Consider the following 25,260-nt stretch of genomic DNA (forward strand, 5'->3'; position numbering starts at 1 on the left):
CAGGTGCAGATAACGAGGGCCAGACTGACCACTCATGATTCCGCCGCTGCCATGAGCTCTGTGACCTGGCAGAGAGGCTCGTCATCCTGCCTTCTGCCAGGACTGGCTAATCTATAGTGAGCAACGGAGCGATAGGAAGGCTCAGTGGAGCTCGCAGCAGCGGCGGAATTGTGAGTGGTCAGTCTGGTCCCAGGGGGCCAAACCCTCATTATCTGCCCCTATGGGGGGGGATATTCGTACCCCATCTCTATCTTCAATCCTTCAATTTGCTGTTTTGTCTTAACTATTTTAATTGTTAAAGTGTTTTAAAGCATTTTAATCCTTATCATCTTAGAACTGCAGAACTGGAAGGGACCCTATGAACCATCAAGTCTAGCCCTTGTCAAGTAGGTACAGTGGGAAACATATGTTTTAATTATTTGAAAGTATTTGTAAGTTTTCTTTTAATGTGAGTTTATTTATTGTACTGCGTGTGCCATGAGATCGGTTGATGTAGGATTAGATAGATTAAACATCCTCCAGTCTCGAGAGACTATGGTAACATGCTCTGTATGGAGGACTTGGAACAGCATCTAGTGTGGCTGAGAAGGCCAACTTGAGAGTAACAATCCCTCCCACACTGAAGAAAAATACAATTTGTCCCCTATCTAGCTCCCTGATTTTGCTGGCTTCCGGGCTGCCTCTTTGCCTCGGCAAAGTGCCTCTTCCAGACTGCCTTTTTGCTGGACAAGTGCCTCTTCAAAATGGGAGAGGCCATGATGCAACGCCTGCCTCCAGGCTGAATGCTGGGACAGTGAGTCATCGACCAATGGTGTGACGGAGAGCGGAACTTAAGGGGAGGAGCTGGTGTATAAAGGGGTGTGTGAGAGAAAGAAGGGACAGAGATGAGAGATTGCTGACTGGAACTTGAGATGAGAGAATGAGCTGAGTGTTAAAGTGTTCTTAGAGTCAGTGAGAGTCAGTGAGAAAGAGTCTGTGATAGCTAGTGCCTGAGAAACAGTGATTGATCAATTATTTCTTTAATAGTGATTTACCATTCCTTTATGTTTGTATTCAATAAACCAAGTTTTTATATTTGAAAATTATACTGGCCTTATGAGTTATTTATTTTATAAGGAATGGTTGGTGGCAGTAAAGTGGAGTAAAGTGTTTTAAAGTGACGTGACGACCTCCCTTTGTGAGTAGTGAGGAAGGCCATCACAATATATATATACAGTATATATATATATTAAAAATCAATGGTTAGAAGGGATATTTTCCAGTTTGGAAAAGAAAACTTAAAAAAAACCCTAGGCCTTTGAAACAGCCTTACTGAGTCCAGGGACAGGTGCGAATCTTTGCTGTCCTTCCACAAACAGGCAAAGACCATTCTCCTCAGACAAGCCTTCCCTCAATAACCAGCTACCTGTATGTGATTTTTTTTAGATAGATTTTATGCATAATTGCTTTGATTAGAGTGTTAGTACTACTTGTGTTTTCCATTTTTGTGCTTTCCATTTCTCAGAGTTACATTTTAAAAGTTTTTGTGTACTTATTGATCTTTGCCTTAATATTGCCTGTTAATTGATGTTGGATGCCTCCTTATTCATTGTTCATAATTTTTAAATCTACTCATTGTTTTCAGCTTTAAATATTGTCTTTCATCGTTGTAAGCCACCTTTGGTCCTTTTCAAGGAGAAAGGCAGGGTAAAAATATTTTAAATAAATAAAGGCCACCAGCCTGCGGCAGGGCTCTCAAGATGGCGGCAGCAGTGGAGGAAGAGGAAGCAGCGGCAGGAAGATGTAGGGAGGCAACAGGGTCATTGGGATGGCAGCAAGGGCAGGCTGTGGGGGAGAAACTAGGTAGAGGTTCTTAAATCACCCCAAAATATTTCTTGGTTTGGAAAAGTTCAGGTTCTCTAGTTTGAATGAACCTGAACCTATCCAAATCAATTAATTAGCAATCTTTGAAGAATTTCCTGGTGTATTTTTAGCTTCTTGCCAGTCTCTGGCCTTCTATCCCCTAATTCTGACAGTTCTATTCCTTCTCTCCAGTTGGCTCAGCTTTACCATGTGGTATTCTTGATAATCAGTCAGAACCCCAGTGCTTTGGCAGAGTTGACTGCAATGTCAGCCCTGGGTAACCATTGTCTTTTCTTTGTCTGTCAATCAGTACTAGATGGCAGCCATTAAAATTTCTCACAGTACACTGGAGCAATGCCACATTGTAGATGTTCAGGAAAATGTACGTATTTGGTGGCCACATGACACCAATTGAAGCAGTGGTGCCAGCACTGGGTAAACCATGATCATCCACAGGTATAGAAAGGTGGTTAGCAAAGACCACTATGTCTGGGGGGCTGTACAATGTTGGAGCTTCCCCTGCTCTCCAGTCAGCATAAAATAGATGTACTGTACATATCATTAGGACCTACTTTCTTCATAGAATCATAAAGTAATAGAGTTGGAAGGGGCCTGTAAGGCCTCTGATTCAAAGTCCCTGTTCAGTGCAGGAATCCAAGTTAATCAGACAAATCACTGTCTAGCTTTCTCTTTAATATATCCAGTGCTGGAGAGCTCACCATCTTCTGAGGTAATTGGTTCCATTGCTGTACTGCCCTAACAGTTAGAAGCCTTTTCTCATATTCAGCCAAAATCTGGCTTTTTGTAACTTGAATCCATTAGCATCTACCCTGAACTCTGAAAACAGATCCTGACCTTCCTTTGTATAGCAACCTTTTAAGCTCCTCCTATGTATGGCAATCCCTTCCATATTCTTTTCTCAAGGCTAAGCATGCCCAGTATTTTCCATCTTTCCTCATTGGGCTTGGTTTCCAGTCCCCTGATAATTCTTGTTCCCTCCTCTAAAACTGTTCCGCTTTGTCTGCATCCTTCTTAAAAAGTAGTGTCTACAACTGTACGCAATATGCAAGATGAGGTCTAACCAGTGCCCAATTAAGGGGAACTAGCTCTTCATGGGGTTTAGAGCCTATACTTCTGTTAATGCCACCTAAAGTAGCATTTGACTTTTTTACAGCTGGATCACACTGTTGGCTCATACTCATATTCATCCTTGTTCGTTCATGCCTGTTTTCATGCTTTTCTCCATGCATTTCCTCCACTTTTTTGGCCAGGCGATCTTCTCTTCTTCCTCAAGTCCTTAATAATAGACCGATATATTTTTCCCCTAATAGCCACATAACTTGTTCAATCATGTCTTCTACCACCCACAAACTCTTCACTTCCCTGTCCTTATTTGTGCCAGATAGAAAGAGGAATCCGTCAGAGCAAGGGATATCCCATTCCATACCACCACTGCAATTGGTGAATCACATGAAAACAGGAGAAAAATAACTACAGTGGACCCTCAACTTACAGAATTAATCCATATTGGAACGGTGGCCGCAGGTCGAAAAGTCCGTAGGTCGAGGGTCCATTTCCCATAGGAATGCATTGAAAACCCATGAATCTGTAACCGGCCGAAGAAAAAATACCCCCACCATGAAAAAAAGAAAATAAATGCAAAGAGCAGCATCTTACCGGTCTAAAGGGGTCCCTTGCTGCCTCAATCGCTGCTACCAAAGCCCTCCGAGAGCTTCCCCTCCACTGCTAGAGGCCTCACAGGTCCCTGGCTACTGCCGTTGCTGCTGCCGAAGCCCTCCGAGGGCTTCACCGCTGCCATGGGAGGCCTCTCAGAGGTTGTCCGCCACCAATCGTGCCTCCGAAGCACAATCGGCAGTGGGAGGGACCTCCGAGATGCCTCCCATTGCGGAGGAGAAGCCCTGGAAGGCATCCGGAGGCACAATCGGCAGCCTACGGACCAGAAGAGGGAGGCGGGGAAAGCGCCAAATTTCAATTTGCCAGTTTCCCCGATTCCCCGTTCCAGTCCATATGTCAATTCTCCAGCCGCAAGTCGAAGTGAAATTTTGTGGCCAGAAAGTCGAAAAGTCCGCAGGTGGAGCCATCTGTAAGTCGAGGGTCCACTGTATGAAAGATATTACTCAGGAATCTACATTTAAGGGTCAAATTGGATAATATGTGAAGGCCATTTTTATAACAGGTGCTTTCTCATTAAGCAAAAGGCATCTATTTGCCATAGCACGTGATTTTCCTCATATAGATATCCTGCATTCAGGATGCTTTGTTTTGTGATTGGGTATCACACTTTGTGAGTCTGTTGAGGCATGTGTATTTGAAGAAATCATTTGCTGGAGGGAAAATGTTAAAGGAAAGAAATAGGCATTCTCCTTAACAGCAAGTTAGTCCCCAACTTCCTATTTTCATTTTCATCGTTTTGCTTTCTTCCAAATATCTGTGCAGAGTGAGGTAGCAGGGGAAATCTCCTGCATTATCCTGTTGACAAATACAGTATAGGAAAACAGCCTCTCTCATGTGCAACCAGATTCACAGTTTGAAGCATGGGAACAGGAGAACAATGACCTCATTTATCCCTTCTCCTCATTTACCCCACCTACTTACCGGTACTTAACTGAAGCAGGAGATCATTTATCATGACTGTTCTTCCTCCACACCCAGATACAGAACCCAGGTTCCTCAAGTGGGAAAACCAGGAGACTTGCCCTTCCTGGTGCAGCCATGTTAAGACGTGTCTAATTGAGTGAGAAACGAATGACTTCCCCGCCCTGAATTTAAATAATATTAAGTGATTGCATTTATTAGCACAGGGGGAAAAGGTTTTTGCCGTTGTAACCCAAACTTGTAAATGCAGTTATTGAAACTATTCATGCGAATTAACCTCAAGAAAATGATCATGATATTAACACTATTCTATGGATTATTCTTCAGTGGAGATGGAAAAGTTATTTTTCCCATGCTTGTTGAAAGTATTTTAAGAGTTATAATGGAGAAAGGTAACTCTTTCCATCTCAGGTCTTCAGAGACTCTCCCTCAGATGATAGTGCTTTGGACAGGAATGTGTGCCTAGGAATTCACAATACAGATAGAAAAACATCTTTATAAATCAGAGGTTTGTTAGAATGTATTTGCGAAAGCTATCACGGCTGTACCTTCAGAACACAGCCAAAGAGCCCGAAAAACCCACAACAACCGTTTGTTAGAACGCTTGAAAACAGTCCAAATATCAGAAAAGTGTTGACTTTGTGAACTGCAGATATGTTGGGAACACAAAGAAGATAAATATGTGTGACTCCTGTAGCTGGGGTTATATGTTGTCAAAGGGTTGCAATGGACCATAGGAATCCACAGTTGTAACAGTCGTGTTGCAAGCTTGAAATGGTTTAATTCATAGGTTAATGAGGGAAAGCTTAAGTTAGAACAAAGTAGAAGTCCTGGATCATTTAAAGGTCTATTACCTAGTCCAACTTCTTGCTTCCCAGAGTAGAAAACCAAATACCTCTACAATGAATACAGAAAAGTATATTTTTATTATCACTGTGGTTAGACTTCTCATCCATGGATATGTAAAACTGCATTTTAAAGCTATCTAAGCCTTCATTACTTACTCATCTTCTATGCTGGCATCTGAATGTTCACTGGGCATCGGGTGCACTTACTTTCAAAGTTGTTTTCCAATCTTCAGCCTTTTAAAAATTCTTCCAAAAAAATCTCTGGTTTATGATTGTGAGATGTTTTTCTTTTGGCTCTACAATACAAAATGCCAGGAAATTGGCCATTATTGTTGCACAATACCATGCCTGCATTATAAGCAGAAAAAAAGATGATAAACTTGACATAGCAAAGGGCAGCCTGAATGTTAATGACATCAGTGTCAGCAGTGAAGATGGTCTACTGCAGTGGTACCAGCCATGGGACCCCAGATAAAACTTACAAAATTCTTAGCTGTGATGGTCAGGATTTCAATGGGTTACAACCAAGAAACATCTGGGGACACAAGGTTGGGAACCACTGGTCTACAGGACAACTTCTTGCGCTTACTACCATTCATAAAGCGAAACTAAGCAGGGGAAAATCACAGAACCTGGCTCCTTTTTTCATCAGTCAACCACTTTTCACCCAAACACAAAACATTTGTCAGGACTGTTTTTCAATAGGTTATCTAGGTATCTATTGCTTGGCAGCACAAAGTAATTGAAATGCATAGATGAAATGTATTTTTTAGATTATTTGTGTGCACTCAAGTACATGCATATACAGCTGGAAGTTATTTGATTGTTAATTCCCAAGGAATTCACATGCATTTTTGCCCCATGCAACCCCGTACACAGTACTCTCAGCTGTGTTGAAAAAGAAATTTCAGCCTTGTTCCTTCATGCCATTGTTCTTGTATGCCCAAGAGTCAAGCACAACACATTTGATTTTGAGAGAAGATGAAAGGAATTTTATGGATACCAGTTGCAAAGCACCTCATTTTAAATGCTCTGTGTGCAATGTGGGTCTTTCTTTAAATTTTGGGGAGGGAGGTAATATGGCTTAAATTAGGGCAGCTGATTGGCTGTCACTTTTGGATTGAAAATATTTTGTTCAATTAAGGTCAACACCCCCACTTTTCTGTATTTGCTGAGTTGCTGCTCTACATCAAGATGAATGGAGAGGAAACTACTGTTAGTTATTCTCTCAGCCTTCTCCTTAATATCAGAATTCATGAATCATCACCTTGTGCTTGAAACACTGGAAGCATCCAGATGCAAAAACAGAAGCAGGAGCAAAGATCAAGTTCATCTGGTACCATGTATCAGCAAAGAAAAGGAAAGTTCCTGGTGCAGATGAAAAGAAAGAGGAAAGTGATGCATCCTCTGCAAAATCTAAGATCTGAAATGTGAAGTCAAAGGTGTCTTGCAGTTCAATCATGAGTATGAGTGGTCATCTGGATGTTTTAGCCTGTATCAATTGCTCTTCCCCAAGCAGACGTTTCATCAGGGCGCTTGATGGCCATCCCTATATTCCAAGCAATAGATACCTAGAAAACCTGTCAAAAAACAGCTCTGACAATTGCTTTATCATGCCCTCTTTGTGAAAATTTCACAAAATTAATCAGATGTACTTATTTTGAGAATGTCTACGAAGGTCAAGAGTATTTAATGTAGAGTCAGGTTTTACTGAATTGCAGTCTTAAATTTTAGAGGCAACAACAGAAAAATCTCACCTGGCGCTTGCCCCACATGATGCAGCAGGAATGGGAATCATGAGTTCCCCAAGCCCTGTCTCTGAATCATGCTTTGTTGTTGTTTAGTCATTTAGTCGTCTCTGGCTGCTCATGACCCCATGGACCAGAGCACACCAGGCCCTCCTGTCTTCCACTGCCTCCTGGAGTTGGGTCAAATTCATGCTGGTAGCTTCGATGACACTGTCCATCCATCTCATCCTCTGCGTCCCCTTCTCTTGCCTTCACATTTTCCCAACATCAGGGTCTTTTCCAGGGAGTCTTCTCTTCTCATGAGATGGCCTCATAAGAAGTATTGGAGCCTCAGCTTCAGGATCTGTCCTTCCAGTGAGCATTCTGGGTTGATTTCCTTCAGGATTGATAGGTTTGTCTCAAGAGTGTCCTCCAGCACCACAATTCAAAAGCATCAGTTCTTCTGCGGTCAGCCTTCTTTATGGTCCAGCTCTCACTTCCATACATCGCTCCTGGAAAAACCATAGCTTTGACTATGTGGACCTTTGTCAGCAAGGTGATGTCTCTGCTTTTAAAGATGCTGTCTGAATCATGCTACCAAATGTCAATACAAGATACCATGGTTTATTTATTTATTTAATTTATACCCCACCCCTCTAGACCATATCTACTGGGGGCGGCTTACAACATAAAATAAATCAATATAAAAATATATGGGTTGAATTTCAGTGGGAACAAAGATCTTCTCCTCTTAAAGCAAGCATTTTATGTTAAATGTATTTTAATGATTTGCTGCCAAAGTTTAAAGTAGTTGGTGCTAGTCTGTCTCAGCATGTTGGCAAAATTAGAGGAGGAGAAGAAATAAAAATAGAAATCAAAAAACCAGGGCATTTAAATACTAAGAGATTTTCTTTCATTGTCAGTTTTCATGCATCAAAATCCACTTGGTATCTAAGGAAGTGGATTATCATCCTCCTGAACTCACTTTGTTAAAGTATCACAATCTTTTGCCTTTCTCTCTCTTCGTTTCCCCCCATTTCCATTTAATTTTGCCAGCATGCCAATTTCAGTGTCAGATAGGGAAAACCTAGTTAAAGCAACAAGTATTTGCCTGAAATAACTTCAGTGCAGTTCGCTTGCTTTAAATTTGTTTGCGTACGTCCGTGTGTGCATCTGTGGGTGTGTCTGTGTGTCCCAGTTGCTGCCAAATTTCCCTCTGGAGATTTATCCCCCTAAAGGCAGGGGGGTGTATAATTTACCACTGAAGTAGCCAATACCATGATACAGACTTTAAACTGAAAGTTTTAAATACCTTATTATGCATACCTAACTTGGTGGTTTCAGTGACATATTTTTTGCAGTAGTAAAAACATTGGTCTTGTATTGTTTCAATAAGAAACTGCAACAATCTATTCTTACAAGGGGAGGAAAGGAAATCGTAGAATAAATGTCCAATGCATTCACTGTTACACATTCTCTCGCTCTCTCTTACATAATGCTCTTTCATTTCACCCCTTAAGATACTTAAAATCAGGTATTATCTTAGCCAACATGACCATTCTTCTTTAATTTAATATATGATATTACAGAGTGTCAATGGGTAACAGAGCATATAAATTAGCATTTATAAAAATCAATTACATTGTCTCATAAGACAGAAGAGAAGCCAAGACCTTCATCACGGGATCATTTGTATTTATCTGTTAATTATAAGCTGTAATTGTCTCTTCTTATCATTTTAATTTGCATAAATTTCATAACTTTAGCATTTAACAGGTTTTGATACTTGGGATACAATTATACTTTAAGCATTCTATTTTGAAACGTTCGTTATTAATTACAGTATTAAAATTAGCAGTTCTGATAACTGACCTTGGTTTTCCCTTGCTTTCTCCTCATCTGGCCGCTGAGGTCATTCATCTCATGATTATGCATGCTTTGTAACTTCTTATTGCTTGTGCACTAAGTTTTAATTGTACTTTATAGCCTGTCAATTTTTACTGAGTTGTTTTTTCTAACCAAGGAAGAAACAGTCTGTTAGTTCTTGAGTCTTGTAGCTCTTTACAGACTAACAAACTTGTCGTGGCCTAAGCATATGTGGCCTAGACTCTGGTTTTTCAAATGCATTTAAAGCTACCACTGTTTTTGACTGTGATCCTGTGGAAGACAATGGAGAAATTCTTTGACTTTCTAGATAAAATGTGGAGCAAGCAGGAAGATAAAACCTCCCACCACTAACTGCTGAAGCCTGGAGGGCTATTGCATGTGGATTTAATCCCCAAGCCTAACAGGAGCCACACAGGTTATTGTGAAAAAGATTAAAGTGAGTGAGATCACAGTGTTAGTTATGGAGTTGTCAAAGTCAAAACATGGAGCCAAATCTGAGCAACCAAGTCAGCAAATTTGTTTGGCTAGGAGCAAATGATACTATCTACAGTAACTATAATCCCTTTCATATCATCATCATCTACTGGGAATTTTAGTAGATTATTTTCCAGTGTGCATTGTTTTGTTTTGTTTATGCAAAAAAATAATAATATATCAAACACCAGATCTGCCTTTTGTCACCTTAGGCAGATTGTACAGCTGTGACCCTATCTTGGTTTTGGGCATTTTGTGAGAATAGCTGACGGTCAGATTCCAAAAGATCTCCTGTATGGAGAATTAGTGCAGGGAAAGCATGCCGGAGGGAGACCGCAGCTGCAATACAAGATAACTGCAAGTGGGATCTGAAGGCCTTAGGAATGGACCTCAACAGATGTGAAACCTTGACATCTGAGCATTCCAAAACCAGCAAAATCAGGGAAGTGGACAGGGGACAGATTGTATTTGTCTTCAGTGTGGAAAGGATTGTCACTCTCCTATTGGCCTTCTCAGCCATACTAGACCTGTTCCAAGACCTCTATTCAGAGCATGTTACCATAGTCTCTTGAGACTGAAAGATCTTGACCCTATCTTGACAGGAAATCTCTTATTTCCCCAGTCTTGGCTAGTTTGTACTGGTTGCCTGTATGCTTCTGTGCCAAATTAAACCTCTTAATGTTGACATACAACGCCTTGTCCAGTTTGGGAGCTAATTAATTGTCAGAAGGCCTCTCCTTGAGATCTACTACTCATACTATCCACACCTCCCAAGCATTGATGCTGCGAGTGGCCACCCTGAGGGAGGCCAGGAAGTCTGTGACTAGTAACTGGGCCTTCTCAGTGGTGGCTGCCTCCTTATGAAACATGTTATAGGAGGAGGTGTGACAGACCCCTTGCCTCCCAATATTCAGAAAGTATATAAAACATTGCAAGAGAAGCATTTCAGGATATCCTTCCCTTATAATTGCTGTCATGTAAGTTATTATTATTTTTTAAATTTATTTTTTAAATTTCCCAAACAAAAACAAATACAAAAATACAAAACACTTACAAATACAATCTAAACCACAGTGCTGCCCCATACCCATGGGGCCCTTTGGAACAGTACTTTTAATACCAACCTCCTTTCCAAAATTGTATTGATTTTTGTTTAGAAGCTTTCCCCTTTCCTTTCACTAATACAAATTCAACAAATCTACCCCAAATAGCATAAATAATATTTGAACTTATTTCCCCTCTTTTCATCTTAAGTTCAGTAGTCAATTTATCATTTAATGCAATGTCCCATACTTCATTATACCAATGTGACAAACCCAGACCTACTGGGATCTATCACACAGTTACTAAGCTGCCACCAACCATTCCCTATAATAAGTCACACAGACCAGGGATGGATTTTTAAACAACAAAAGAATAAGGTTTATTTTAAATACAAACAGGGTAAATAAAACAATCAGGTGAATAAAATAAAGTAACGTGGCTTATTCTCACACACACAAGCATACAGTTTGGTTCACCTAGAACCTTTAACTTAAAGCACAGACCCTGAACCCATCAGTTCTGGCTAACCAACAGACCCCTGAACCTTTCAGGTTGGTACTCTGACACACAGTAGTACCCTGTCAGACACCCAGACTCCCACAACAGCTTCTTCTTCCCCAGCTGCTGCTTCGTCCCAACCCAGTGTCTCACAGTCTGTCTCAGCATCTCCCTTCACCACACAGGCATCACATATTTATACAGTACAGCCCCTCCTCCTGATGTCCCGCCTTCCACTCCCCATAGGATGGAACTTTCCCTCCAAACCCATGACAGACAGGTAACATCAGTGCTGTTATGTAACACCTCCCCTCTTTAAAAGTTGTTTTGTAGGGGGAAAGCTAAAAGTGCTTTTCACCAAAAAAACAACCTGCATAAAATACACAACAACATTTATACATACCATATAATACTTACATATACTTACACTCCAAGTTAACCATAGCAAATATGCATTTAAACATTTTACCATATACAGTACATCAATTTACCTTTATTAATACCAACCAAATTCAAAACCAGGTACATTTTAACTTTTTGTTTTCATTATATACATATAGTCCATGTTCTTTCGCCGTCTTCAGTCTTCAGGTCTTCTTGATAAGGCGTCAGCAACACAGTTCACTGACCCTCTGACCACCTTCACTTCAAAGTCATAGTCCTGTAAGTTCAAAGCCCACCTCATAAGTTTGCTATTGTGGGTTTTCATTGTCTTTAACCATTGCAGTGGTGAATGGTCAGTACACAGAATAAAATGTCTTCCCCAGATGTAAGGCTTGGCCTTCTGGATCGCGTAGACTATGGCCAAACACTCCTTCTCCACGGTTGCCAAATGTCTCTCACCTTTTTGGAGTTTCCTACTCAGGTAGGACACTGGATGCTGGTCACCATTCTCATCCTCCTGGCACAGAACTGCTCCTACCCCGCTGTTAGACGCATCGGTGTAGATGATGAACTCCCGGTCGAAGTCTGGAGCACGCAGGACAGGATAGTTGATTAACGCCTCCTTCAACCTCTGGAACGCCGCCTCACAGTCGCTGGTCCACGAGATGCGGTCATCAGCCTTCTTCCTCGTCAGATCGGTCAGCGGAGCCGCAATCTCGCTAAACCTCGGGATGAACTTTCTGTAGTAGCCCACCAACCCAAGAAATGATTTGACTTTTCTCTTGGTGGTGGGTCTAGGCCAATCTCGAACAGCTTCTATTTTGGCCTCCAGGGGTTTTATCATTCCTCCCCCTACCATGTGACCTAAGTATTTTATTTCTGGGCTACCCAGCTGACACTTGCTGGCCTTTACTGTTAGCCCTGCTGCACTTAACCTCTGCAGCACTAACTCCAGGTGTATCAGGTGATCTTCCCAGGTATTACTGAAGATCCCTATGTCATCAATGTCGGCCACTGTAAAGTCACTGAGCCCTGCCAAGGTCTGGTCCATCAGCCTTTGGAATGTGGCTGGTGCATTTCTGAGACCAAAGCTCAGGACTTGAAACTCATAGAGACCAAAAGGGCTGCAAAAGGCAGTTTTTTCTTGATCCCTGGGATCAATTCTTAATTGCCAATATCCCTTTACCAGGTCCAATGATGAGATGAACCGACAACCCCCTATGGTTTCAATCAGGTTGTCTAGCCTGGGCATTGGGTAGGCATCAGGAGTGGTTACACGGTTTAATTTCCTGTAATCAACACAAAACCTAATGCTCCCATCAGGCTTGTCCACAAGGACTATCGGAGAGGACCAAGGACTAGAAGAGGGGACGATTATGTTCTCCCTCAGCATTTCGTCCAGCTCCTTCCGCACCTTGTCCCTATAGGGTCCCGTTACTCGGTATGGGGATACTGCCTGCGGGGGTGCATCCCCTGTGTGGATCCGATGCATCACTCCCTTCACTATCCCCGGCTTGTTGGAAAACACCTGTTGATATTTACTAAGCAGCATTTTTAGTTCTTGCTGCTGGTCTTGGGTGAGTGCAGGACTGATCTTTACCTCCTCTGGGTTGTATTTTACTTCCCCTCTACCCTCCCAGAAGGGTAATTCAGCTTCCTCACTCTCAGCTGCTTTTATAGCAAATAGAACCCTCTGTTCCCCTCTGTAGTAGGGTTTTAGGGCATTCACATGAACCACCCTCCTTGCTTGGTTCTCCTCCTGCTCTATTAGGTAGTTCAGGTCTGACATCTTGGAAATGACCCTATATGGTCCTGCCCATTTGAGCTGCAGTTTATTCTCTCTGCAGGGCCTAAGCCAAAGCACTTCCTCCCCTGGGTCAAAGTGCCTCTCTCTAGCTTTGTGGTCATACCATGTTTTCTGTTTGACCTTCTGCGCTTGCAGGTTTTCTGCTGCCAGCTCTAGATTTCGCTTTAGGTCATTCATCAAGGTGTCTATGTAAGTCACAACGTCTTGTGGGTCATTCTGGGTGATCTGCTCCCAATTTTGTTTGATCAAATCAAGGGGCCCTTTCACCCCTAAGTGTGCAGCAAACATGTCAGAGTGACCCCTTTGTAAGATCATGGGGCGATACTTTTCAGGTACCACCAGCTGACTTCTGATCCCATCTCCCCCTTTTGAGATATTCCTCAGGGTTTCTCTATATAAAATCCCCTTTTTCTCCAGAAATCTCACTGGGGTCTCAGGTGTTAGCTGGGCGTCAGTCACCTGTTCAAAACACTTTTGGAGAGTGGCGTCTGCCTTTTGCTCCTGTCCAAATCTGCTGTCTGTGGTTAAGGTTTCCACCACAGCTTCTGAACTCCCCTCTGCTTCCGCCTCTGGCTCATCATTACCCCCCTGAACTGTCCCCGTGGTGGCTTGTGAGCGTGTAATCACTAGCACCCTTTTCACATGTTCAGCCAGGTCATTTCCCACGAGCACGGCTGCTGGCAGAGTAGATGAAATCGCTATCCGCCAATCTCCCCTCCAGCCTTGAAAGTTGACAGGTACCTCTGCTACTGGCAGAGAGATTACCTGCCCCTCAATCCCTGCCACCTTCATGCTCTCATTTGGGATTATAAACTCCCTAGGAATAATATCTGGATGGCACAGGGTTACCTGGGAACAAGTGTCCCGCAGCCCCCTATACTGCCGGTCAAGTATTCCTACGTCCACCCCTGCTGTCTCAAACAACTGAGAATCTGTTTTTATCAGCAAGCAGCGCTTTACCTCCATAAGAGGACCATTTTCCTCAGCCTGATCAGCAGAGGTAGCTGTTCCAGACTGAGTAGTCATGGCAACCGGCTCCCTCTGTGACACTGAGCCTTGCTCTTTCTGGACACAGAACACAGCTTTTGTCTTGGTCCCACTAGACTCCTGAGGCACCATTCCTTTTAGCTGCTTTAATTTCTGACACTCTGAGATTAGATGACCCTTTCCCTGACAGAAATAGCATTTTCTGGCGTATTTTGATTCTCTCTCATCTTGTTTTGGTTTTCCCTCCAAATTCTGAGGGCTTGGTTTCATGCCTGAGGGCTTCCCTTCACCATGGGCCCCTCCCCCTTGCTGGCTTTTCCCTGGTCCCTGAGAGTACTTGCTGTAGGTTTCTTTGGGTTTACCTACAGATTTCCCCTCACCCAAGGGCTTTCTTATTTGGGAGATAAAATCCGCGATTTCTGCGGCTGCTGCCACAGATTTCGGTTTCCTTTCCCTCACCTGGAATTTCAATTCCCCCTGCAGGACTGAATAGAACTGTTCCAGGGCTATCAAGTCTTTAAGCTGCTCATAGGTCTCTATTCCCTCCTGCGATAGCCATTTCTCAAGCAGCCTCACCAATTGGGCCCCCACTTGGGTAAAAGTTTGTTCTGGTTTTTTAGTGAGGGACCTGAACCTTTGTCTCAGCTGCTCTGCATTTATCCCATGTCTTGCAAACACCAGTTTTTTAAACTCTGCAAAATCTTTCATCAATTCCTCAGGCATCTCGGCATAAACCTCAGCCAGGCTACCACTGATTAAAGACCGCATGATGGTCATCTTCTCAGTTTCCCTCACTGAGAAGTCCACAAACGCTCTTTCCACTAAGGAAAAGAACACCTCAGGACAATCTCCCTTGTGGTACACAGGGAATTTCTTCAGGTCAGCCTTAGACAATTGGCCTCCCTCAGAATCCCTATTGTTATTATTGTTCTGGTTCATCAGTTCCAGTTTTCTTAATTCAAACGCCATTCTCTCTCTCTCCATTCTTTCTTCCCTCTCCATTCTCGCTCTCTCTAACCTTTCCTCCATTTCCCTCACCCTCAGTTCATGCTGTTGGGCTAGGATCAATTTTCTGAGTTCTGGGTCCTGCTCTCCTGTGCTGTCACCTTGCACTGAGCCAAATTCATCCTCAGAACCTTGGTCAATCTGGGGGTCTTTCACTTCACTCATTTCTGCTACTTGGCTTCGAGTCAAGGGCATAATCCCCCCTCAGAACAGGCTGCTTTAAAAAGTCAAGCCTCAAAATAAAACGACCACTTTTTTCCTTTTTTTTTTTTTCTCAGAACCAGCTCTCCCTAGAGATTGCTGCTGTTCTTCAGCACTTAAATTGTAACAGTATCGAGTCAGAGCCTACCCCCCTCTGCTGGGCCTCTCAGCTGGCAAGCTAGCTCGCTGTTGCTATGCAGTTTTGCCTCAGCGTTTTCCCGCCAAAACTAGGCTGCCTCAGAGCACCTTAATCTAAGTCTCCCCAGTTGGCACGTTCTTCTACTAGCGCACCTCCCCGTGAGGTACACCTAGAAGATTACCTACGCGCCTCAGACTGTCCCTGACTAGACCCCCCTTGCTCTGGGCACACTTGCCAAGGCTTTGCTGGACTACTGGACAACTGGACCAGTCGTATCCCACACGCTGGACACCAATCAATGTGACAAACCCAGACCTACTGGGATCTATCACACAGTTACTAAGCTGCCACCAACCATTCCCTATAATAAGTCACACAGACCAGGGATGGATTTTTAAACAACAAAAGAATAAGGTTTATTTTAAATACAAACAGGGTAAATAAAACAATCAGGTGAATAAAATAAAGTAACGTGGCTTATTCTCACACACACAAGCATACAGTTTGGTTCACCTAGAACCTTTAACTTAAAGCACAGACCCTGAACCCATCAGTTCTGGCTAACCAACAGACCCCTGAACCTTTCAGGTTGGTACTCTGACACACAGTAGTACCCTGTCAGACACCCAGACTCCCACAACAGCTTCTTCTTCCCCAGCTGCTGCTTCGTCCCAACCCAGTGTCTCACAGTCTGTCTCAGCATCTCCCTTCACCACACAGGCATCACATATTTATACAGTACAGCCCCTCCTCCTGATGTCCCGCCTTCCACTCCCCATAGGATGGAACTTTCCCTCCAAACCCATGACAGACAGGTAACATCAGTGCTGTTATGTAACACCAATCTTCTAATTTAATATCATTTTTATCTTTCCAGAATCTAGCTATTAATATTCTATCACTTGTCATAAAATTGGAAATCAATTCCTTTGAGCAATAATCAAGTTCTATCTTATCAAAAATTGTCAACAAAGCAATTTTAGAATTGAATTCAATATCTTTTCCAAATATATCATGTATTTCCTGAAAAATCGGTTTCCAAAATTTCTGAATCCATTTATACTCTCACCACATATAATAATGCGTGCCAATTTCCTCATCACATTTCCAACAGGCCTTAGAATAGTGTGAATTCATTATATTCAATTTCACTGAGTCATATACCACCTTAAACTAATGTTTTAATTTTTTCCCTTTATTCTTACCAACATTAATGTTAAAACTCTCATCTTCTAAATTTTTGTGCAATCCTCTGTTTTAATTTCTGTCTTTAAATCATTTTCCCAAACTGATTTCAAACCTTCTGTTTCTGTCTCTTTTCCTCTTGTTCCAAAATTAGATTATAAATTCTACTTACTACTCCCTTCATCAAAGCATCTTTCTGCATGTCTTCATGTGATGATAGAAATTGTTCGTACTTAACAGGGCAAAGAAACTTATAGACTTATAGGTCTATATAAGATCCTGGATCTGTTAGATCCTTGTTGGGTTTTGGGATAAGAATCGTTAATGAATGTCTCCAAGAAGGCGGCATTGTCTTCCTTCCAATATTTTATTATAATATTGGAAGGAGAGTATCAAAATGAAACTGATAGCTTAGATATCAAAATGAAGCTAAAATGTTTATAATATTCTGGACCCAAGCCATCAGGGCCTTGTGCTTTACCATTTCTCTGTTTATGAATAACTTCAGCAATTTCTTCTTTTTTAACCTCTTATTCTAATATTCTTTTATCACATTCCAATAATTCATTTTAAAAATTCTCATTTCTCCTGGAAATGGTAAACCTCTCTTAAAAATTATATCTTCAAGTGTTTTTAGAGTGATCTTATAGGAGCATAGGCTACATGGCCCAAATACTTTAAAGGTAATGTTAGAAGAGGGTGGAGTTGTTGTGTTTTTGCTTTCATTCTTAATCTGACACAAAAAAAACCTGGGTGGGATAAATATGAAGACAGATCATAATTAGTAATTAATTACATAGCCTGAAATTCAGCTGTTCACATAAAAGTAATCATGTGGCAATTTTCACTTCTGATTTTCTAACTGGTGCACAACTGGTCTGTATTACCTCAATGTCTTCCTCTAGTCTTTTAATTTCTGTGACAATATTGTAAGTTTCTGAACTCTCGAAAGCCACACATAAAACTTGTCATGGAACAAAGAGAAAAAAAGGACTTTCCAGAGATAATGTTAACTTTTTGTGTCATTACAAAGTTTTCAGATTTCTCTTTCCCTTAAATATCAGTGTGCCTAAGAAATTCCTTGTAGAAAATTCATGCCTGAGGAGAACAAGAATAATTTTTTTCAAATGCAATGATATTTGGAACTATTTATCTTTCATGTACATACATTACACTAACCTGTCGGTGTTGGTTGTTTATAAGAAAAATGACAAAATTGAGAGGTTTATTTAAATGTAGCTATTGCTCGTAAGTCACTACACTGTCAAGTTCCACAAGAACATTACCTACATGAAAGGTGCTATGGAGACACAAGACATGATTATGGTAACACTCTAATCTTGTCGCTGTTGTTTAGTCGTATCCAACTCTCTGTGACCCCATGGACCAGAGAACGCCAGGCCCTCCTGTCTGTCATGGACATGGTCCTCTGGATCCAGTGGTCAGTGAGCCTCCAGGCCTTTATCTACCTCTATTTGTGCTGGGCTCAGTCTTTCAAGCTCTAGCAGAGCGTAGCATCAATCCCTTTCAGCAAGTCTGACCTAAAGAGAACACTTTGTGCTCACTTAGTACATTAGTTTGTACTTTACAACTACAGACACCTGGGCTTTGTGATTCCTTAGAACTCACAACAGCTCAGTGAGGTAGGACTCTGACTAGTAGCAATCTGTGGCCTTTCCACCTTCTGGATTTAGGCTTACCATTTGCTGTTCAAGAGACCAGTCCTCAACAAGTTTTAAGATTAAAATTTTTATTGAAAAAATAAAGTTTCATAGAAATTCAGTTTGTTGCTTAATCATAGCGTTCCAGTACCTATTCAAAGATTATTTTAGTTAAATAAAATAACTATTTCACAACTAAATAAAAACATCTAAAAAGCTTTCTTTAGGGTAGGCTATAGAGGATAAGCCCCCCCCCTCTTCCTTTCTCCTGCTCACTACAGACTGTATAGATCTTCTCCATCTTTGGCTGCAGAGAATATGATCAATCTGATTTCAGTATTGCCCACCTGGTGATGTCCACATATAGAGTCGCCTCTTGTGTTGTTGGAAATGAGTGTTTGTGATGACCAGCTTGTTCTCTTGACAAAACTCTATTAGCCTTTGCCCTGATTCGTTTTGAACTCCAAGGCCAAACTTCTCTGTTGTTCCTTTTATCTCTTAACTCCCTACTTTAGCATTCCAGTCCCCTATTATGAGAAGAACATATTTCTTTGGTGTCAGTTCTAAAAGGTGTTTTAAGTCTTCATAGAATTGATCAATTTCAGCCTCCTCAGCATCGGTGGTTGGTGCATAAACTTGGATTACTGTGATGTTGAAAGGTCTGCCTTGGATTTGTATTGAAATCATTTTATCATTTTTGAGATTGTATCCCAGTACAGTTTTTCCCACTCTTTTGATGACTATAAGGGCTACTCCATTTCTTCTATGGGATTTTTCTTTGCAGCATCAGACTTTCCTTTAACTTCCATGCATGTCCGCAGCTGAGCGTCCTTCCGGCTTTGGTCCAACCACTCCATTAGCTCTGGAGCTACTTGTACTTGTCCTCCGCTCTTCCTCAGTAGCATGTTGGATGCCTTTCAGCCTGACAGGCTCATCTTCCAGCATCATATCTTTTAGCCTTTTGTTTCTGTCCATGGAGTTTTCTTGGCAAAGATACTGGAGTGGCTTGCTAATTCCTGCTCCAGGCGGATTGCGTTTAGTCAGAACTCTCCACTATGACCTGTCCGTCTTGGGTGTCCCTGCACGTCATTGCCCATAGCTTCTCTGAGTTACTCAAGCCCCTTCACCATGATAAGGTGGCAATCCATGAAGGGGTACACCCCTCTAATCTTGTACACCCATGTTAATTGAAAATGTGGTCAGCTGAACAACTATTTAAATGCAAGAAATGTAACCTTATCAAAACAACAGCTTTCTGTTTGGGGCAACTTACCTGCAAGCTGGGTTGGATGGCTTCAATTAGTCTGTTTCAATGTGATGTGGTTTCTATGGTTTATTTTTTATTTATTTCATTAATTAGTGCGCTGCACTATTCTAGGCACTTGTCAGACAATAAAATCAAATAAACAAAACAAAAAAGCAGCAATTAAAATCATAATCATAAAAGACAAAAAAGACAAGTTTCTATCTATGCAGGTTTTCAGTTCAATCTGCCAGTATATCTGTTGTCTGTCTTCTTTTAGAAATCAAAGAACAAACCGAAATTTGTGTTGTGATGGCTTATGTTAAAAGGCTGGACTTATCAATTACTCTAAGCAAAAAGATGGTGATGATGATAGTCACATCATCATCATCACATTTATTTTTTTGGACCATTCATCCAAATGGAAGAAATTATTGGATGGGGAGTGTTGTAGTCCAAAAACACAATGATTGAAATCTAGCAGTAAGTCACAGTTAGAGCAGGCTCAATCAATGGAATTTACAAAGGAACTGGCTCACCAAATTCCCACTGATCTAATGGGCCTACTCTCGTTGTGACTTACTATTGGATTTCAGCAGTGTTTCCCGATCTCTAACAAAGATGACTGGCTATATTCAACTTCAGTCCTGTTTTTAGCTGGATCACTGTTGCCAGTATTTGAAAATCTTAAAGAGGGAGGTGTTATTGAAGCAACTAACATGAATTTGACCAAACTCCAGGAGGCAGTGGAAGGCAGGAGGGCCTGGTGTGCTCTGGTCCATAGGGTCACGAAGAGTTGGACACGGCTTAACAACTAAACAACAAAAGAGGGAGTTAATCATATTGCCATGAATTAAGACAGAGTGGGAATATCTGGCTATCCAGATGTTGTTGGACTGCAACTCCCATCCAGCCATAGCCAGTAAAGCCAATAGTGAGACCTGCAACAATAGCCTGAAGGCCATAATTTCTCTCCTCCAGTTTTAAGGCCAAACAGATTTGGGCATTAGAGACAGGCACCTACAAGACCTACATCATACCAAGTGAGATTTTTATTCCATCCAACCATATATCATCAACATTGTCTGTCAGGGAGTCTCCAAGGTTTCAGGCTAGATTACTGTAGCCCCCCCCCCCGGCGTTCTGAATTGAAGCTGAGACCTTCACCATGCAAAGTATGTGGTACACCACTGAACTATGAACGGTTCCAGATGTTGCAAGTAAATGGCATAGGAATGCTCACAAAGGTTTGAAGACAGCAAGCATGGCCTTCTTGTCATGAGCCTGAAAATGTCATCCCCCTTTGCCAATTCCTTGGAGCACAGGGAGGAACAAGTGATGGTGGCAGCATTTGGCAGGTCCCCTTTCACCCATTTATGTTCTAAGCCGCCTAGAGTGGTCTTAACCAACTAAATAGGCGGGATATAAATAAATAAATAAATAAATAAATAAATAAATAAATAAATAAATAAATATCATGGTTCATTTCTAGGAATGGAGAGCTAATCCTAGGACTGATGATTCCCAAGAACTCTAATGGGAAAATTATGCTATTGATGTATCCTGCCAAGACCAGGAGAAAGCCTGGAGGGCCTTTGCTCCAGTGGAAATGATACAAACAGGTTCATCTTCTTACCACAAGACCTTGGAATGCCTTTTGCATCCACGTTTACCTTCCCTTCAGTGGGCTCCATGTGGACAGAGGTCTAGAACATTTTGCATGTATTCCTGAAGCTTTTGGAGGTCCTTAGAGCTGGTGCTTGCAAAATGTAAAAGCTTGCATGTGTGCAATGGGCTGCAGCTGTATGTGCAGGGCAAATGGAAAATCAGCTGAAATCAGAGCTCTCCTCTTATACAGGCAGATATGTCTGCACCAGAGTTTATTATCCAACCTGAATGTTTATTTCAGAATTATAGATTCAGAATAAATTGACAACAAAATGGAAATATATAAGAACTCTGAAGTGTGAACTTCTGTTTTATTCCCTTTGCATCAATCTAGGGATACTGTGATCTATTACCAATATCCATCGCACCATCATGAAACTCAGAGGTTGTTGGCTTAATTTCCCAGCAGCCTTTTACCCCACCCCTATACCAAACATAAAACTGTCTTGAAACAAAAAGAAATTAAAACTCTGATAATGCCAGAGATAGATTAGCTGTTGTAAACAGCTGGGGGGGGATCAATTGTGCGGTGCCTGAGTCTACAAAGCTATTAGGATCCAAGCCTATAAAGAATAATATCTAAGAGGAACAGGACATTGAGCAATTCCCAAATTTAGGAAGAGCCTGGTGGGAAGACTGGTTAGGAAAGTGGAACAAGTTATATGGAACTATATCATCCGCCAACCTTTCCCACTCTGGTGCCCCCACCCCTTTTGTTTTGGACTACATTTTCCATCTTTTCTTCATCTACCATGAAGCCTAGAGGTGATAAGTTGTTGCCTAAAACATCTGGAGTTGTGGGAGGCTGTCTGCAGACTTTTACAAAATGGGATTGCAAAAGGAAGAATCTGGCCCCTTGCAGTTCCTACAAAATCCCTTAGGACAAAAGCCATTTATTTGTTTATTTGGGTTCTGTTCAAAGACAGCAGACTTGGCCTTGAGGGTATCTGAGTTTTAAAGAGCCTCATTTGAGTGTTATTACTTGTCACTAGTACAACATAATAAACATGCCAGCTGTCTCTGGAATAAAATCTGTCGGTTGTGAATGTCTAAAATCCTGTGGTGTAAATTTATGAGTTGCCAAAATCCAGGAAGATGAATGAAAAATAAACCATACACAGACTTCATTCCTATCACTTGTATTCTTGTGTCAGAAAAGCGTAATCCCATCTTTTTATGGAAGAATATGGATTTAATGTTCAGAAAATTTTAAAGTAATTTACTTCTATGCCATTTTAGATTATGGATTAGAAAACAAAGTTGCCTCAACTAGCCCCACCTTTTCTCTGTGTAATTACTCCCGTCTCTGGGTGTGCAAAATTTGTGACGAGGGAAAGTGTGCTAGCCTTGCACCAAACACCCACAATTCGATGCACTCATGCAACAGATTTGAAAAGAGGAGACTTCTTGAACCGTGAAGGCTCCCCAAATGTAGTAGAATACCGATTTCCCCCTATGCTGGCTCTTGTGGAGACAAGTAATGAGTCTTCCGTCCTCAGAATCAAGAGCAAAGAGGATAGAAGACTAGCTCACTCTTCTTCCTCATGCACTGAGCCTATCTTGATCCAAAATATCTGCGTAGGCCTCATAACAAAAACAAAAAAGGGCAGTCTTTCTTTGTGGCCCTTTTTAACAAAACCTACAGACTTGAACCCTAATATCTGTTCCACTCCAGTAATGAGAGAACAGCCGCAGTTACTGGAGAATCTCTTCTACTCATAAAGCCCCCACTGCCCTGAGCAAATGGAAAAAAATAAGATCTAAGCCACACTGTAGAAAACCTGGTGCTAGTTACACACTCATTCTCTGAATCTGGACCTATAAAGTTAAAAAGTGAGTGTTAAATGCAGAGCATTTCATGCAAAGATGGTTTGGAGTCAGGATATCTGAAAAACTATCTCTTCTCATCAGAATTGGACAGCCAGATCACTGCTTAAGAAAAATGCATTTCTTTGCGTTTTCAGTGTTTTCCCTCTAGACACGCAAATCCTTCAAAACTTCAAATGAAACTTAAGATTTCTCTCCAAATGGCTAGAACAAAATGTATAGAACAAAACAAGCTAATTTGTAAAATTAGGCTTGAAGCAACCTCCTCTTAGGATAAACAGACTATTTTACTTCTTTTAAGAGCTTTCTTTCCAATTACATGTTGACTGTCATCAACTATAGTTAATATGTGGGCCATGTTTCAGTGCCCAGGGTTTGTCCCCTGACTTTTTGCCAAAGTATTGGCAAAATACGAGAAAAAAAAGTATTGGCAGTACGAGAAAAAAAAAAGAAAGGCCATCATATTTTCCATCTTATCTACTGAAACCAAGACATTAGACTCTCTCTTTCACTCTTTTGTCCAATATAGTTGCAAAGACTAACAAGGCTACTACTTTTAATAAAATAGTAAAATAGTTCTATAACATAGTACATTCAGAATTTGGAAAAGTTCCTTTTTTTGGAGTATGATTCCCAGACATTGTAGGCATCCTTCAGTCTCAAGAGACTATGGTATCGTGCTCTGTATGGAGGTCTTGGAACAGTGTCTTGTGTGGCTGAGAAGGCCAATTCGAGAGTGACAATCCCTTCCACACTGGAGACAAATCCAATCTGTCCCCTGTCCAGCTCCCTGGTTTTGCTTGTTTCGGGACTGCCTCTTTGCCTCGGTCTGCTGTACAAGTGTCTCTTCAAATTGGGAGAGGCCATGATGCACCGCCTGCCTCCAGGCTGAACGCTCAGACGTCAAGGTTTCCCATCTGTTGAGGTCCATTCCTAAGGCCTTCAGATCCCGCTTGCAGATGTCCTTATAACGCAGCTGTGGTCTCCCTCGGGGGCGGCTTCCCTGCACTAATTCTCCATACAGGAGATCTTTTGGAATCCGACCATCAGCCATTCTCACGACATGCCCAAGCCAACATAGACGGCGCTGTTTCAATATTGTATACATGCTGAAAATTCCAGCTCGTTCTAGGACTACTCTATTTGGAACTTTGTCCTGCCAGGTGATACCAAAAATGCATCGGAGACAACGCATATGGAAGGTGTTCAGCTTCCTCTCCTGCCATGCACAAAGGGTCCAGGACTCGCTGCAGTATAGGAGTGTGCTCAGGACACAGGCTCTATAGACCTGGATTTTGGTGTATGCCGTCAACTTCTTATTAAGCCATACTCTCTTTGTGAGTCTAGAGAACATGGTAGCTGCTTTCCCAATGCGTTTATCCAGCTCGACATCTAGGGAGAGAGTGTCAGAGATTGTTGAGCCAAGGTACACAAATTCATGAACAACCTCTAGTTCTTGCATGGAGATAGTAATAGAGGGAGGTGAGTCCACACCCTGGCACATGATTTGTGTTTTCTTCAGGCTGATAGTTAGTCCAAAGTCTTGGCAGGCCTTGCTAAAATGATTTATGAGTTGTTGGAGGTCTTCAGCAGAGTGGGCAACAATGGCTGCATCATCAGCAAAGAGGAAGTCCCGCATGCATTTCATTTGGACTTTGGTCTTCGCTCTCAATCTAGTGAGATTAAAGAGCTTTCCATCTGATCTAGTCCGGAGATAGATACCTTCCCAGACACCCCCTGCCAAAACAGCATCTTCAGTGGCCATAACAGCTGAGGGATTCTGGGAATAGTGATCTAAAAAGTAACTTTCCCAAGCTTTAGTTGTTGTTTAATCATTCAGTCGTGTCCGACTCTTCGTGACCCCATAGACCAGAGCACGCCAGGCCCTCCTGTCTTTCACTGTTCCCGGAATTGGGTCAAATTCATGTTGGTCGCTTCGATGACTGTCCAACCATCTCATCCTCTGTTGTCCCCTTCTCCTCCTGCCTTCACACTTTCCTAACATCAGCGTCTTCTCCAGGGAGTTTTCTCTTCTCATGAGATGGCCAAAGTATTGGAGCCTCAGCTTCAGCATCTGTGAACACTCAGGCTTGATTTCCTTTAGAATGGATAGGTTTGTTCTACTTGTAGTCCAGGGGACTCTCAAGAGTCTCCTCCAGCACCACAATTCAAAAGCATCAATTCTTCGGTGATCAGCTTTCTTTATAGTCCAGCTCT

General features: G+C 41.9%; 2 long non-coding RNA genes across 2 annotated transcripts in view; one reads left to right on the plus strand and one right to left on the minus strand.

Moving 5' to 3' along the window:
• Window positions 1-243: 243 nt before the first annotated feature.
• The window catches only part of LOC140703210 (uncharacterized), a 30,630-nt gene continuing 5,613 nt past the window's right edge, over window positions 244-25,260 (plus strand). Inside the window, exon 1 of the long non-coding RNA XR_013544552.1 lies at window positions 244-386. This is a non-coding gene — a long non-coding RNA (uncharacterized LOC140703210). The remainder of the gene's footprint in view (window positions 387-25,260) is intronic.
• LOC144588831 (uncharacterized) lies at window positions 6,158-18,788 on the minus strand. The gene is made up of 2 exons (XR_013544555.1): window positions 18,653-18,788; window positions 6,158-7,545 (listed from the first exon to the last, which is right to left on the minus strand). It is a non-coding gene; the product is annotated as an uncharacterized LOC144588831 (long non-coding RNA).

This window comes from Pogona vitticeps, chromosome 1 (genome assembly GCF_051106095.1).
Source record: "Pogona vitticeps strain Pit_001003342236 chromosome 1, PviZW2.1, whole genome shotgun sequence".
Lineage (NCBI taxonomy): Eukaryota > Metazoa > Chordata > Lepidosauria > Squamata > Agamidae > Pogona > Pogona vitticeps.